A 12,180-nucleotide genomic window follows, 5' to 3' on the forward strand; every position below is an offset into this window, starting at 1 on the left:
ATGATAGCAATGAAAGTTTCGATTCATAAATCATAAAGATCCAAGAAACGGTAGGACCATTAGTAGTAACGAAAGTAGGTGAAAGAGTTTTCAGTCTGAAAAAATGTAGAAATGAAACCACATTTCAGAGAGACAGTATATGACTCTGAAAAGGTATTAGGCAAACAAGTAACAAGATGCGAACAGAAATGTGATCAAAACACTTAGGAAATTCAAGGCAAAGTTTGTGAACTTGCACATAAAATTAGAGACCAGACTAGTGGTTTGAGTGATAGATTACCTTATAACAAACCGTTAGAGAGCGAGAAACGCTTTGATCCTGTCAAAATACATACTGGTTGGCATCCACAGGATTTACTGAAAAAATTATGAGGGTACTATTCATGAATATTTGACAGAGCAGGAAAAGATTAACGTAGTTATCAGCTCATTAGCACGTGATGCTAAACGATGGGGGACTAAATTTAATCACGGATCAAATGACGTTGAAGGAATTCAAACAAAATTTTGTTGAGGAATACTGGTCAGAACTGAAACAAGATTAATGGCGACAATTCATAATGGCTAGACTGTATGACAATAGGGGCAGAAACTCCATGAAAGATTTCTGCGAATCGTGCTACCGAAAATTTACACACTTAAGAGATAGACGATACGAGTCCGAGATTATTTAGGAACTATAGAAAAAGCAGCCAGATGATTAGAGGAGTTAGTGAGCAATCATAAAATCATTTCTCCATTTCTGGAAAGAGTTAAGGATGAAAATCGTTGAAGAAGAAATCCTGATTATCCTCAAAGTAACAACAGTAATAGAGGTAATCACTATGACAGTGAACAGAATAATGGTGATAGGTATCGCGTTAATACGGTTCAACGAGGTAGGGACAAAGGTCGTGGTACGTCAGCAGTACGCAGTAGAGGGTTTGCACTGCTACATCACCACGGCAGCAACATCGCAGAAAACTAAGGAGTGCCTATGTTGCTGGATAATCTAACGCGGACTGATTTTCACGGTCAAAACGTAAGAAACAAAACCGCTATGAAATTAATGTGCATTGTGTACAAGTGAACGATGTGAAGCGCTGCAGGCTGCCCCAAGTGAAGTTACAGGTATGCTCAGGAACGAGTCACGCAGTCAGGTGATGGAGCGAATATTAGCTTGCGGACAGAGAGCCCGCCAGTAACGAATAAATCAGGTCAATCAGCTGTCCTTACGGAAGCTGTAGTTACGGCAGAACAGAATTAGGATGATACAGTAGATTCCAGTGAACCTGTTTTGGTAGATAACGATACAGTGGAGAGAGGAAACGTGTTCATAGGAGAGGAAGAAAACGCCGAGAATAGTTTAAATTATGCTAATATTAGCGAAAATGGGTTGTCTGGGACTGAAGTTTGGTGCGAACAGATCGTTGATCTGTACCAAGTTCTAAAGCGGTGCTACTGAGAGGATTAAAAAAAAAATGTTACCAGAAACTTCGATAGTAGTGAAAGGAGAAAAAGACACAGAGAATAGTGCATGCCCCAATAGCAAGGAGAAAATTGAAGTGTTTAGCGCCGCACGAAGTTCTCGAGCAGTAATTGTTAAAGAGGTGGTAGATAGTGGGAAAAAGTGGCCGCGCAAACTGCGCTTGCTGCCGGTAATATTGAAATTAGTAACAGGGAAAGAAATACGGTCGCACTGAAGAGAAGAAAGGAAGAAGATGAAATTCTGAGCTTGCAGAAGAATCATTCCTGACTAACGAAACGTCTATAAAATAAACTGTTTGCGATAGGGAGGAAGAGGTACATTCAGACGACTGTTTAAGAATTATTGAAATTTACGACGACAACACAAAATAAGAACTAAATGCAGACGTTATTAGAGCCGATAAAGACGATTGCTTTGCTGCAGATCTTGGCGTGACAGAAAAAGAACCACTAACTTTAGAAGAAAACGTGACCCTGAGTATTTAAAATCTGACAAAAGATCAGAAGAGTAATTTAACGTCTGTGTAAGAAAAGTGTTTGTGTTAGAACCAAGCAGTGACTCAGAATGGTCACACTTGAAGACAGCTCTTCACCAAATGAAGAAAATTAAAACGAGGACTAGAGGTAAACATAGTAGCAAGAAAGAAAGAGGCTCCGGGTGATACGACACCTGGTCAACAACGCAGAAGAGCATCAAGACATATGTGAAACTTCCTGGCAGAGTAAAACTGTGTGCCCGACCGAGACTCGAATTCGGGACCTTTGCCCTTCGCGGGCAAGTGCCCGCGAAAAGCAAAGGTCCCGAGTTCGAGTCTTGGTTGGGCACACAGTTTTAATCTGCCAGAAAGTTTCATATCAGCGCACACTCCGCTGCAGAGTGAAAATCTCATTCTGAAGACATATGTGATCTGCCAGCGAACAAAATGTGTTAGAATAATCATATGATCGATCAAGGTTTGTTATGGGACGAACGAAAGATCTCTGACAGTAAAACAAACAAAACACCAGTCCAGTCGACATTTACAATATAAGTTTGCAAGTCCTTTCAGATACTAGATCATAAATCAGTGCCATATCACAGTCATTTTTGAGTACATTACAGACAAATCCGGATTACTAATGACCTCCATAAATGATGTCAAAGTCGTAGGGTTAGTGGCAAAATCAGTAAGCCATTTAAAAGTCAAGTATTGGCGGTATTCTCAATAAAATCATGAGGAGTCGAACGTGATAACCTGATCGTTCCAGATTTGAACGCCACAAAGATTTTGAGGATCCGTTGGTTACAACAGGAAAGATAATTACTGACTGTAGTAATGAAGTTGTCAAAATTGACAATAAATGTGTTAATTTGGAGGTAGTATTTGAAGAAACTGAAATTTCACAAGACACTATGTTTGAGACACTGAAACTCTAAACTGACAAAGAATGAAGGTTTGTCCATAATTTTTGACATTTACCCCTTTAAAAGTTCAATTGATGGTGATCGGAAAAATGATGGTGTTAAAAAAATTGCTGAGAGCTTACAGTACCTTACACCAGTAGTTAAGAACAGTGAGTAGCATGTCGAATCACTGGAACGTGAACCATTTTTCGTGAGACATCATTCGGTTCCTTTTGCTATGAAACAAGCTGTGCAGGCAGGTATAGATAAAATGTTTGAATGGGGTGTAATTGAAAGAAGCAACAATTAATTTAATTGTACTCTCGTAATAGTAAATAATAAAGTGGAGGAGCGCTAATGGTGAATATCACACGAACTTTAAATAAGATTGTCAAAAGAGGAGTAGATCTAAGTGAAAATTTAGATGACATGTTGCTAAAATTTCATAATATGGATACTTAACCAGGCCTAATTTGACAGCTGGATACTGGCAGATGACATTGAATGCAGAATCACGGAAATATACTCCATTTTTCTTTGCTAGGTTGTTTAACCAGTACAAAGTTGTCCCTTTAGTCTTAATACAGCTGTTTCGGTTGTGATCATAGCTTTACGTTGGGTACTAGGACGTAAACTAAGCGCTAGATTGAAATATATGTAGACGAAATGTTCATCGCAAGAGCAGTGTGGATTGTTAAACACAGTCTTCTCTGTTCTTCATGCAGGGTGAATGACATCAAAACTAAAAAGAAATGTGAATTTGTTAAAGGAAAGATAAAATTCCTGGCCCATATCATTACTACTTCGGTGATTGGCAAGGACACGGAAAAATTAAATGCTACTAAAAAAGAACAAACAGCAACGTAACGCTTTCCTTGATCCTTGTAGGTTCTATCGCTAATTTTAAAAGGTGCAAACATTTCAAAGTCCCCCTTTAAATAACCTACTTAGAAAAAATAGTTCTTTTATTAGGACTAAAGATTGCCAAGACAATTTCGAAAATTTAAAAGTGAAATACTGAGAAATAGCGTTTTACACCACCTCGAACTAACGTAGTCATATGAATGGAGATAGTAGTTCGTATGGAACGAGGATTCATATTTTCCAAGAAACAAGTAATACAGACCAATAAGGTCACAAAATAACAGTCTTCCAAAATAGTACTTTAAATAAATACGAAAAGAGTTACAACGTATCGGAGAAAGAAGTCTTAGCCATCATATTGGGATTAAAAAATTCCGAAATTGTTTGTGGGGAATAAACTAGCTATCCACACAGAACGTAGAGCACTGACCTTTCTGAAACATTGCCATCTATGAAACAACAGATTAATCACTGGACAGTGTACCTTCAACAGTTCAATCACGAGATTTTTTATACTAAAGGCACCGACAATTGCGGAGCAGATGACTTATAAAGGCTACCAGAAGATCTAAATTGTGTGTCAAAAGAAAATATGAAGACGGTACTTTCCTAATGAAGTTCATTAAAGAAATTACACGAAAAATGAAAACTGAATACATTTGTAAAACATGAGGCATTTCCAAAATGAAGATAAAGTTCAGAAACCAGTAAAAGTCAGTTTTGTCAGTGCAAATTCTCCTCGTATTGCGAAATGTTTCAAGATATTCAGAGGCGTTTAGTATAAACGGAAAGATCTGAATAGCTCTGTACTACGAAAACCCGAGGCTAAGAAAGAGAAATTACAGGGCTTCTTACGCAAAAAGTGCCATGCGTACTTTTACACCTTTTTGAGTAGTCACAGGAATTCGCTACAGCCACCATCTACGTTTGAAATTATGAGTTGAGTACTGTATAAGTGCACGGACGACCTATTTGGTTTCTCATTCAAATAATAATGCTATTTTGTTTAAGCTTTGTATCGAAGATCAATATTTTATCCCTACTTATTTACCGAGGCAACCTGCTTTTTCAAGTTTTTATTCAACTGGAAAGTAATTATTTTCTGTAATACATTTAACAACTTTGGTACAGCAGTAAATTTTGTAACTATTCAGTGAACTTGATTTTGAAGTACTCCAACTGTTTTTTCGTAAAAGGATAGTTTGAGTTTCACTGAAGTACAATAGCAAAGAGATGATCTAAAATGCTTCGCCTAAACGTTGTTCTTACCGAAATCTCAGTACACTACTAAAGTTACAGAATTAAAACTGGGATAATTCAAAATACTTTATTAGCCAATAAACTTGAAGGGCCAGCGCAGGTTTGTAAGTAACAGTGTTTATATTTTCACTTACTTATAATTAAAAGCGTTTCTCATATTGGCTATTAAATAAAAAGTTTAGTTTTGATCTGAGTCAGTTTATAGAGTAGTTTCTGGGACACCATGCCGTAGTTGAGCCAGTCTTTCACTATATTTCCAATAACAACACTAAATAAGTGCAACTGTTACTCTTATAGCTTTTGTGCGCTACAATAAGTAACTAGCTACCATTGGTCAAACTAGGACAGAGTCAGATTGTCAAAGTCAATCCCAATAGTTAAGTTCCTTTATAGACAGAGATAGTACTTGGCACAACTTCCCCTAATCGGGCTGGCGAACATTTTATTTTACGTAACTGCAGTTTAATTATAAATAATGGGGTCTTGGTTCTGCTATTGCTAACTTTCAATAGAAATCTTATGTGAAACGGAAAACAAACCGATACCTTTCCACTAGGCAGGAAGACGGACATTGCAAATTCTTCCACAGCAGTATTACTATCGGCGAACTGCTAATTTATAAAGAACCAGTAGTGTTATATGTGGAAACGGGAAACGAAACCAGCATTGAGTACCAGATTCACAGAACCGAAGATGGAACGGCAAAAAATGGCTCTAAGCACTATGTGACTTAACATCTGAGGTCATCAGTCCCCTAGATTTAGAACTACTTAAACATAACTAACCTAAGGATATCACACACATCCATGCTCGAGGCAGGATTCGAACCTGCGACCGTAGCAACAGTGCAGTTCCAGACTGAAACGCCTAGAACCGCTCGGTCATAGCGGCCGACGGTTGGAACGTCGCAAGGCGCTTCAAGCAGGAGCAGACTACAAAGAGAACACCTGCAACCGACCCGGACCGATAACGAAACGTCAGCACTGAGAACAGGGATGGGAAGAGACATCGATATATAAAAAGATCGATACTTTTTTCTTGGTAATATCGATGTCCAACGCTCTCGTCGTAGTGACTGATGTATTCGTTCATATATGTTAATTACAGAGAGTCGACAGTGATATTTTTTATTGTCTGTCTTTTCTCATAGGCAGTAGCGTTCTCATCGGCAGATACCTTGCCCATTCCGACTGCTACCAGTCTTTGGAATGTGAACAGTAAATGTCTTACAATGGGCTTAATGTAATTTTACGTTAAGTAATACAAATTAGCAACAGATTTGAACATGAATGAAACTGTACTGCATATTCATGAAAGTTTGTTACTCTCGTGAGTCATTTTTACCGGTGCAACTGATAAGTACGAGGGGCAAAACGAAAACATCAGCAGTATGTGAGAATGGTGGGAATTACCACTCCCCACCCCCAACTATAAGGCAGAATATGCGCTTTCCTTACCCCATGAATGACTGCATAAAGAAAATATAAAACCAGTGTAAAAGTAACCTAGACTCGACACAAAAGCCAAACAAAATACTGCGATGATATATGATGGGAAACAAACTCTTTTTGTCTGAAATGTTTATAGCAAGTACCATATTTGATACATAGAACACATGTCAGAAGTGTTTCACTCCGGCGATATCTCTCGATAAGACAAAAGAACCGATATGCCAAAGCATCGATAACTTGGTCACGATAGCATCAATACCCGCGTATATTATCGATATAACATATATCGATGTTTTAACAATCTTACTCATCCCTAACGCAGATGGATACAAGGGAGAAAACGCGTAATACAGCTTGGCTTTGGGAACCAGTCCGAAGAGGGAAGGCTCAAGAAATAATATATCGAGAGAGGACCGCAGGGAGAAAACCTCAATCGCATCGGATCCAAAATAGAACGCAACCTCACATACAGCTTCGAAATGTAAAAGCCACATGAGACAACTAGTGAGATCTGAAGACGGAGTATCAGAAACCGACGATGGAGGTACAAGAGCGTAGATATAAATACTGGACCCATTCCACTCGACGAGTAGCACCTGGTGAAGATAACGAGTCACACTGTCATAATATCGAGCCAGGCCGACGCTAACATCGGCCAATATTCCCAACACCTCGGGATGTGCCCATTTCAGATTTCATCCAGTAGCCAACACACTTCCACCAAATGTGAGAGAAGAAATTCAATGGGAGGCCTGTTGGCTGATCACCTGGATAAAAACTCAACTCCGAAGTGGAACACCTCAAGTGATGAGAGGCTTTCACTAAAAAGGCTTTAGAAAGACAGCAGCATTATGGTGTTTCAAGCACACAAAGGGGATTCTGCAGTCGTTCTGCAGCAGGCTGATTATGATGAGGTGGTGCTTCAACTTCTAGTGGAACCTGCATACAGACTTTTTGAATGTGACCCTATGGTCAAAGTGAACCAGAAGACCTGGAATCTCTTGAAGGAAATCAGAATTACTGACAACATCATTAAACGATTATGAACGAGATTATCAGTACCACCTAGACTACATAGGCTGCCAAAAGTGCACAAACAAGCTGTGCCACTGGACCTGATTAACAGCAACTTTGGTGCATCAAAGTACCCAACCAAGTACTTGAAAAATCAGCTGTTCCCATATATAGGGAATTGTGTTTATCACATCCCAAATTTGGGGGATTTCTTGCAGTGTCTCATGCAACTACATGTCACAGAATCTGATATTATGGTTCAGTTCTGATGTGATGTCTCTGTTTGCTAGACTTCCACTGAAAGAATCGTTGGAACACATTGGAGAAGAATCTGATAATGTTTTGCTGTAACACTTCAGCCTTACACTGACCTCAACTTATTTTCTGTATGGGGGTCAATATCACGACCAAACAGAGGATGTAGCATTGGGATGCCCTCTTCTCCAGTGGTTACCAATATTTTCACATAGAGATTTGAAGAAGAGGCATTAGAAACAAGTTGATTCTAATCCACATATTTCTTCAGATATGTGGATGGTACCTTAGTGATCTGGCCTCATGGTTGGGATAGACTCACCGAGATTCAGGAATACGTGAACTAACGCCACCCAAACATTAAGTTCACCATGGAACAGGAAAAATATGACAAGTTGCCATACACGTCAACAGGAGATCAGCTGGTTCCTTTGCCGACAGTGTGCGTCGTAGATCTACAATCACTGATTTGTACCTGCAAGACAGCAGCTGTCACGAACCAGTGCAGAAGAACAGAGTTCTGAAGACATTTGTACACAGAGCAAACATCTTGCCATGTCAGATAGTATGGCAGCAGGTACAGAGCACTTCCGATCAGTGTTCTGCAAGAATGGATACAAGGCCAAACAGAGTGAGATGACCCCTCAATCAGTCACTCCACAAAAAAATCTAGAAGAGCAAGAAGAGGCAAAGAGCGTGGCGTACTTGCCTTATACAGGATCTGTTCCTCAGCCGGCAGGATTTTCTGGATGCACAACATCAAATAGGTTTCCAGTCCACTTATCAAAATAAGAGGGCTATTGGGTAATGTGGAAAACGGCTTGTTATTACGAATGCCAGGAATTTATGATATACCTTTATAACAAGTGGCATGTCATACATTTGCCAAACAACTAGGACAGTGGACATCAGATGCAAAGAATATCAGAGGCACACCCGACTAAGACAGGCAACTAAATCAGCCGTTGCCGAACACTGTCTGGAACTCCGTAATTCCATGAACTACGATGAAACAAGGTTCTTTAGACAGACACCCAGATACTGAAACAGTGTTATAAGAGGACTTATACAAATAAAGTCGTCGAATAACCTGATGAATGGTAACACTGGATTCCAGTTCAGTAGAGCATGGGTTCCTGCGCCGGAGTTTCTGAAAACGCAATGGTGGCAGTAGCAGAACTCCACAAAAAAGTACTGAGTGTGTGGACATGGGAAACGAATCCGAGATGGAGCAACAGGCGCACCGGACCGAAGATGGAACGCCGCAGGGTGCTTATAACTGGGGCAGACCTAAAAGGGAACGCCTGGAACCGATGCGAACTGAAAACAGACCGCTAGCGCGCAAATGGGTGCATGAAACTGAAGACGAAACACCAGCGCTTGGCTTGACTCACCGGACCAAAGAGGGAACGAATAAGGACGTTTCTAGTGGGAGCGGATCGCAGAAAGAGCACCTGAGACAGAAGCAGTCCCAAGACGGGTCATCATCCCACAGACAGGGTCGAAATGGGAACGCCGAATGAGGCTGCTACCGGATCTGAAAGCAGATGGAACGCCTGAAGCCAACGATGGAGGTTGAAGAGCGTAGATATAAATACTGGACCCATTCCGCTCGACGAGCAGTCTCAGGTGACACCCGATTACAATAATGAGTCACGTTGTCGAATTATCGTGCAAGGACAACGCTAATATCCGTCAGAATTACTAACAACTCAGCATATCAACAGATCGCCGGGGAAGTATGATATATTACATCAAGAGACCCTACAGGGAGGATATGTACTGAAATATCAAGAACCTGGACAAGTTTCGTCTGAGGAGAGGTAGGATGCTGAGTTCGTTGATTTTCCACCTGAAATGTCGTGATGGATGACGATGATGATGTTTGGTTTGTGGGGCGCTCAACTGCGCGGTTATCAGCGCCCGTACAAATTCCCAACCTTTGCTCAGTCCTATCTCGCCACTTTTATGAATGATGATGAAATGATGAGGACATCACAAACACCCAGTCATCTCGAGGCAACCCGTGGCCGGGAAGGGACACCGCGACCGCGAGACCACGAGCTGCGGACACGTCGTGATGGAGACGTAGTACCCGTTTTCACTACAATTAAGTAGCACGGTAACTCTAGATGGTCTAACATGATGAAAGGTCGGAAGACAATGGCACTTGTAGGAGAGAGGATTCAAGGTTGCGCCACAGGCTAGAAGTGGTAGCCAGCAGGAAGCTTTTAGACCTCCACCTGTACATGACCTGTGGTGAAAGTGGACAAGAAGACTAGCAATATCTTGAAGGAAACTTAAACGCCTGACAACGTCATTAAACAAGCACGAACAAGAGCGTTATATTAAATGTCAAAAGTACACAAAGATGGTGTGCGACATCAGCAGCATTGGTGCATCAACGTGCCCAACAGCCTAGTACTTGAAGAAATTGCTACTCCCATATATGGAGAAGTGCTTTCACCACATATGTTACTCACTGGTCTTCTGCAATGTCGAAAGCAACTACATATCACAGAATCTGATAAAACAATCAGTTTTGATTTGGTATCACAGCTCAATAAGGTTCCACTGAAAGACTCGTTTGAACTGATCTCAACTCACTTTCCTGATGGGGGCCGATATTACGAGTAGAGAGAAGGACAGCCCTCTGTCTCCAGTGGTTGCCAATATGTTCATGGATAATTTTGAAGAGGAGATAAAATGGTTCAAATGGCTCTGAGCACTATGGGACTCAACTGCTGAGGTCATTAGTCCCCTAGAACCTAGAACTAGTTAAACCTAACTAACCTAAGGACATCACAAACATCCATGCCCGAGGCAGGATTCGAACCTGCGACCGTAGCGGTCTTGCGGTTCCAGACTGCAGCGCCTTTAACCGCATGGCCACTTCGGCCGGCGAAGAGGAGATAGCTAGATCTAAACCCACATGCTTATTCAAGTATGTGAATGACAACTTTGTGGTCTGGACTCATTGTAGGGATAAGCCCAAGCCGGCCGGTGTGGCCGTGCGGTTCTAGGCGCTTCAGTCTGGAACCGCGTGACCGCTACGGTCGCAGGTTCGAATCCTGCCTCGGGCATGGATGTGTGTGATGTCCTTAGGTTAGTTAGGTTTAAGTAGTTCTAAGTTCTAGGGGACTGATCACCACAGATGTTAAGTCCCATAGTGCTCAGAGCCATTTGATAAGCCCAATAAGTTTATGTAATATCTGAACTTACACAACTCAAATTTCACATTCACCATGGAAATGAAAAGGAAGGTCAGTTGCCGTTTCTGGATGTACTTATATAAAGGAGAAAACTAGTTCTTTCGGCCACAATGTATGTTGGAAAACTACACACAATAATTTATACCTGCAAGCCGGCAGCTGTCACCACCTAGTGCTGAAGTACGGAGTTCTGAAGACATTTGTCTACAGAGATTACACCTTATCGAACGAATCCCAGGTAGAGCACCAGGCGCACTAGGCCTAAATGGATGGTCTCAGGGCGTTTCTAGTGGAAGCCAACAGCAAAGGGAAGAACGGGAATCGCACCGGACCGAAAATGGGACGCCAGCACATAGACGGATTCATGTAACCGAAGACGAAGTGCCAGTTCTCACCCTGGCGCACCGGATAGAAGAGGGAACGCCTAAGAACGATTATAGCGGGAGCGGATTGCAAAGAGGATACCTGGGACCGCTGGTGGCCAAAAGCAGAACGCCATCCCACAGACAGGAGCCCCTGATCGAAGAGGGAACGCCTAAGAACGCTGTCAGCACGAGCGGACTGCAGATGGAAAACCTGGAACCGATGATGATAGGGGATGGGTGTAGGTACAAACGCTAGACCCTCCCACTCTACCAGCTGTCTCAGGTAGCACTTGATAAGGACGACGAGTCACGTTGTCTGAATTTCGTGGAAGAACGACGCTGATATCAAACAGAATACTCAACGCTTCAGGATGTCAACAGATCGCCTGAAAGTCTGAGGAATAACATCAAGAGACGCTACGGCAAGGAGATGTACCGAAGTACCAAGAAAATAAAGATCGACAGAGGAAAGGGAAGATGCTGAGTTCTCCCAGTATCTTGCAGATATGTGGAAATGGAATCGTAATACCCTTTTTCGGCAGAATGAAACTTCACATGAATTCCAGAGTGGTACACAAGATAAAACATCGGGCGGGCATGGCACTTATGAGAGAGAGGATTCCAGATACGTGCCGAAGGCTAGATGAGGTAGTCAGGAAGCTTTTGTACCTTCGCCTACACATATCAGCCTCCTTAGCAGAAGAAGTTTCGGACAGGGTAGACAATGTCTCTTGGTCTTTAGCAGAGTGCGCCAAGAAGAATGCTCCAGCACGCCAGTCTGCGTAGTTTAACTGCATGAGTAAGAAAACACAGTAGATGGAAGACACGCGCACTGTGGCTAACCAGAGTGGCAAACACCTTTACACCACTGTGAAGGTACTCAGCAGGGACCTCAACATCACAACGAC

The sequence above is a fragment of the Schistocerca serialis genome, chromosome 3 (assembly GCF_023864345.2).
Source record: "Schistocerca serialis cubense isolate TAMUIC-IGC-003099 chromosome 3, iqSchSeri2.2, whole genome shotgun sequence".
Lineage (NCBI taxonomy): Eukaryota > Metazoa > Arthropoda > Insecta > Orthoptera > Acrididae > Schistocerca > Schistocerca serialis.